This window comes from Cibotium barometz, chromosome 50 (genome assembly GCF_041138505.1).
Source record: "Cibotium barometz isolate CiBa-2024 chromosome 50, ASM4113850v1, whole genome shotgun sequence".
NCBI classification, from domain to species: Eukaryota; Viridiplantae; Streptophyta; class Polypodiopsida; order Cyatheales; family Cibotiaceae; genus Cibotium; species Cibotium barometz.
In genome coordinates, this window is record NC_141095.1 from 11,897,119 (window position 1) to 11,903,118 (window position 6,000).

Sequence of the window (6,000 nt, forward strand, 5' to 3'; positions counted from 1 at the left end):
AATTGTCACCACAATTCTTTGACTATGGTCTCGGTTGGCATGACTAAATACATCCTTGAAATGAAGTGAATCCCCAAGTTTACAATCACTAGCCATGGGGGTGGCTACTATTTTGAGGTGGCAAAACCTAAGGTGATCCGTTGGATCTTCTCATTCCTTCCAATCCTAACTCACTTAGAAGAGCTTGCACTAGATTTGAGAGGGGATACCAACACCAAGAATCTACCTAACCCTACTCTTATGATTTCCTTCTCATTTCCATTTCTACCTAACACTTAGACGAGCTTGCACTAGATTTGAGAGGCTATGATCATTTAGCTTTTATAATAAAGAATGTGTTACAAAAATGCATATGTTTGATTCACATATAGTGGTGTATGTTCTCGTATTTTGTTAAAGCTTTCCACACTGAGCATGTCATATAGGGCTTAGTGTGTTTTTATTAAATCTTTCTTGTTACATTATCACCATGGGTTGTGGTCTCGGTTGGCCTTAGAATTTTGTTTCACCTTCCTTGTTACATTGTCGCCATGGGTTGTGGTCTTGATTGGCCTTAGAATTTTTGTTTCACCTTGTGGTGAGGTGATTATTGGTGGATCCATGTTAACTTTCATACTTGGTAAAACTCTAAGTGTCAAACTATACCTTAGACTCATGCATCACTTCAACTTTAGTTAAGGGTTATTGCCTCTTGATAAACAAAATCCCACTTCAACTTTAGTTAAGGGTTATTGCCTCTTGATAAACAAAATCCCTCCCTTGAATCAAAGTGAATATGGTGTACACACGCAGCCTTAGAGACAGACAATGGTGCACATTCCTTGTCAACGATACCAAAATTTATTAATCCAATCATCATAGATGCATAAATGTCTTTCCCCAAGTTTGTGATTACTAGTCATGGGGGGAACTACTCTATTGAGGTGGGAAGTTGAGTGGGCAAGACATAAGGCTTTTCATTGGGTCTTCTCGTTCCTCTATTCTAACTGTCATGGCCCTAATTTTCACATGTAGAAAAGCTTGCGCTACCAACACCAAGAATCTACCTAACCCTACTTTTATAATTCCTTTCTCCTTTTGATTTCCACCTACCTAAGTGATGGCTAGTCTGCCATCTTGGAGTTTTTTGGCATAGGTATTCAATTCCAAGCAGTTTTTAAGATAGCAGCTCCGTAGACTACTAGTCTCTTGCCTTAACTAAGATGAATTAAGAAATTGAGAGAGATAGGTGTGAGTTCCATATGAATTAAGAAAATGAGAGATATGGATGTGAGTGTGCAATTGTATAAGGAGAGTGTGAGATAAGTGCAAGTGTAAGTGACTATGAGTGCAAGACCAGTGCAAGTGTGTGAATGCGAGATAAGTGCATGAGATAAGTGCGAGTGGGAGTGCAAGTGCAAGAGGGAATGCGAGTGCGAGTGCGAGTGCGAGTGCGAGTGCGAGTGCGAGTGCAAGATATGTGTGAGCAAGAGAGTGTGAGATGAGTGCAAGTGAAATGGTGAAAGTTATTAATTTGTGTGTGGAGAGCAAAGGCAAGTTAACTCCACTCTCCTCCCCCTTGAGGTTGATGCTCCCTTGCGTCTACTCCTTCTCCAAGAACCATAAGGAATAAAGCATTGGGAAACCCTCTCTTCTACAACCTTTCTCCCAAGTCCACTCTCCTCCACACCTTCTCTAGTTGGCTTCTTCTTCTCTCTTGTGGATCACTTCCTATCACCTCGCATGCTTCATTTACTTCCCACCCTTAAGTTCACCTCATCCTAAAGTGAGGCTTTAGCCCTAAAAGTGTTCACCTACTTAAGAGAAGGCCCATGGGATCTTCCCATATAACCACAAGCTTCAATCTTTAGCAAGTACCCCTTCTTCAACACATACGCAAGAACTACAATGAAACCTAGAAGCAATCAAGTATCATAAACAAATGAAAGTACAAGAATGCACACACAAGCATGAAAAGCAAGAATGTCCGCAAGAGGGAAGAGAGAATAAGAGCTCCCAAGTTCAAAATAGAATGTAAAGTTCTATTGAGCTTTGAGATTTTGATGTATATACAACTTAAGTTATGGGCATTCTTCACACTTGTCCACCATCCCACAACTCCTTATTTCTAATTCTAGTTTGAATCTCCTTATTCTCTTAGCTCCTAATTTAGCAAACAAGGCCTAGGCACATTCTTAAGAAAACCCTAGTGCTATCATGTGCATCTAATAGTGCGTGTACTCATTTCAATGAAGCTTCAAGCCAAAAATGGCTTTTCATCATGCTATTGGGTTTTTGATCTTTGAGCATTGGAAAATTATCTTTGGTCAAATTAGACCATTCATTAATCTCTACTCAGCATATTTGACACTATTGTAGGTGTTTATTTACTATGTAGACCCACCTTGGGAGACCATCCATTACGAATCAAACATCGCCCGTGTGCTCAAAATTTGGTTAAAGCTTTGTAATAAGCATGCACTGACCTTGTATCCTTGTCTCTTCGATTAGTTTGCTACTCATGTTGATCATTGACAATGTTGACTCCCATTGACTTGGTTGTAATCATTAATTGCAATAGTAACAATAGTTCATATACATGCAGGCACATGTAGAGTAGAAATGTTAATTTGAGTGAAAGGGGTAATGGAGAAGAGGTTAAGTTGAAATTAATGATGCTTATGGGTCTCAAGATAAAAAATAAGTGGGAGAGTTGTACATCCCATTCAAAGGTTAACTTACAATCACTCTACGAGAAACATAATTATGTCTTTATGAGAAGTATATCACGGTTTTTAGAGCTAGCAAGGATCTATTATCTTACTTTATGGCAAGAGAACTATTGGCTATAAGTGGGTTTACAAGATCAAGTATAACTCTGATGGGAGCATCACTAGGATGGCAACATCATAAGTAGGTTCAAGGCAAGGTTAATTACTAAGAAAAATGTTTAAACACATGGACCAAACTATGAAAGAGACTTATATTATTCCAGTTGCCCAAGATGGCTATATTGATGACATTACACTAGGAAGCAAGTCAAGGATGGACATTGCATCAACTTATGTGAAGAATAAATTTCTAAATGGATATTACAAGAGGAGGTTTACATGTAGCAACCTAGTTTAAGGATAAAGACTTGGTATATGAGTAAAACAAAGCTCTTTATGAACTAAAGTAAGTCCCCCAAGTGTGTTCTAAAGAAGATAGGATCTCATATTAGTTCCACAAGTCATTCAATATTCATCAAGAATCTAGTAGTGGGCCAAAGCCGGGAAGTGGTATGAATTACTAACAAACCCCACCCCTGAGGAGATGTAGGATTATGTCCAATTGGAAAAGCAGGAGCTATCACCATTGGTGTTTAGAAAAAAGAGGTGCCTAAAGCTAAATGGCTTGACTTGCTAAGTAGTTGTTCTAAACATAGGTGGAACACTGAGAACTGGTGGTTATTGGTTGTTGATGGACATAAACTGAACACAATATATGGGAATTAAATGCAAGAAGCTATGTAGTGCCATAGGAGATTCAAGACCTTAAAAATAAAGTAAATCCATCACATTATATATTAGACAATTGAAGCTGTAGGTTAGCATTATCGAGATGACCAAGAGTAAAGGCTATAAATGGATAATTTTACATACATTTATTGTAACTATTGAGATTTATTAATCATACAGTCATTCTTCAACTCCACATTCCATGGAGAAGTAACATTTACAATATTAATATAGATTACAATTTGCAGTTTACCTTTTCATAAATATATTGCTAGAACATAATCTTATGGCCCATTTTTTTAGCTTTACTAAACTACTACTGATTTGGCCAAATAGTTGTTGCCATATATATAGGCAGTGATGTGTGTGAACACACTTAGGACCGCCGGGGCACTTTTTCCCTCTTTAGGAGGTTTTTTCCCCCGGCTTGTATATACGCCCATCATTCTAGGGCTAACTTATCTTTTGTACATTGACACAATCTAATACATTGTGTGTTGTGTGCATTCTTGCTTCTTCTTCTCCAAGCTTTGTGTGCTTTCCTGCAACCCTAATTCCAACAATTGGTATCACAGCAGGCATCGGCTCCCAGGGCTACGTCGTCGGCACCCTCCGACTCACGTTCTCCGATTGAGGTGAGCTTTCACGAGCGCTTGCAGGTCCCTATACTCTGCAAGGTCGTTTCGGGCTCCGTTTTTGCATTGCAAGTTCTGCATAGGTGTTTGTCATTTTCTGCAGAAATTTTGACAGTGCAGTTTTCTGCAAAACAGGCATACGTATTCTATTGTGGACCGTGCTACATAGCACGAGTTGTTCTCTGTTCAGTCTTTGCTTCATTACAGGTAGCTTTTGCATCAGCTTCAGTCAGTGGCCATGGCTGATAACAACAATGATGTATTTCGCATGTTGTCTGCTGTGCTGCTGATGACAAATTGAATGGAGACAGCAACTACCCACTTTGGGCATACATGATGCAACATGTTTTGGTTGCAAAAGGAGTGTGGAACATTGTGTAGGGTATGGATGTACGTCCAGGTTCTGTGGATGTAGGATCTGTTGAGGATGTTGCAGGTTCTAGCAGCTCTACTATTGCTGCTGTTTTACCCACTGCTGAACAAGCTCATTGGGATGGTAAAGATGCGCAGGCTCATGCCTTGATTGCACTTTCTGTCAAACGTAACTGTCCAGGCAAAACAGGGATAGGCAGCGTGCAGTTCATCAGGCATTTGTTGCTGCCCAGCAGAGAAGAAGTGGTAAGGCAGCCCCTTCCACTGTTTCTTCTCCTATTAGTAGGTCTGCAACTTCTTCTCCTTCCACAGGTAGCAACAATAGGTCTGAGAAGGCTCTTGATAAAGGTAAGAAAAAAATGAGATGCAACTATCGTAAGACAACTGATCATGTCATTAAGAATTGCCCTAAGCTAAAGGCTAAAGAGGCAAAGAAGAAAGAGTCAAATGCAGCCACAATAGTGGATGCTTCTACAAATGCAGATTCTACAAATGTTGTGCAAGATACAGAATGGGCGTTTAGCGTATATTGCCAGTATGACCCATCTGTACATGATGCATGTTTGGCAGTTTCTGTTGACTCTAATGTTTGGTATTTTGACAGTGGTGCTACAAAGCACATTACCTCGCATCGTGATATGTTCACTTGTCTTGAGGCTGTCCCTAATGGGAATACTGTCACATGTGCCAATAATGCTTCTTACCTAGTGAAGGGCATTGGTAAAATTATGCTTATTGCTGCAAATGGCAGCGCTTTCACACTTTCAGATGCTTTGTATGTGCCAGGGATAAAGAAGAATATATTGTCTATCTCTACGCTTGCTAGACTTGGACTTGTAATCAAATTTGTGGATGACAGATGTACTGTTCATGATTTGACTTCTGGTGATACGATTATTGTATCTGGCACCTTGTTTCGTGGGCTGTATAGGCTCAATTCTTATGACGTGTGTGGAAGATTCAGCAAATGCAATTTTTGATGAAAAGGCAGTTTCAGATGCAAAACTATGGCATGCTCGTTTTGGTCATTTGAACTTTGCTAGTTTGCTACGTTTGCAGAAATTTAATATGATTGCTTCATTGCCCTCTCTTGAGGCACCATTGAAACATGTTTGTGAAGGCTATATTTTGGGCAAAATGCAACGATCTGCGTTTTCAAATGCGTTTCCAAAGGATGGTTCTATGCGGGCCACTCGCAAATTGTAACTTGTACATAGTGATGTATGTGGGCCTATGCAAACTCCGTCATTTGGTAAACACTTGTACTTCGTGACTTTCATTGATGATTACTCAAGGCATGCATGGGTATATCCACTAAAGGCAAAGTCCGAAGTGTTTTTGTGCTTCAAACAATTTTTACTTATGGTTGAAAATGTGTCCAATTCTACTGTGGGCACCCTCCGTTCTGATCGAGAGGGGGAGTAAATGTCTAAAGAGTTTGATGCATTTCTGGCTAGTCGTGGGATAAAACACCAATGTACAATGCCGTATACCCCTCAGCAAAATGATGTTGC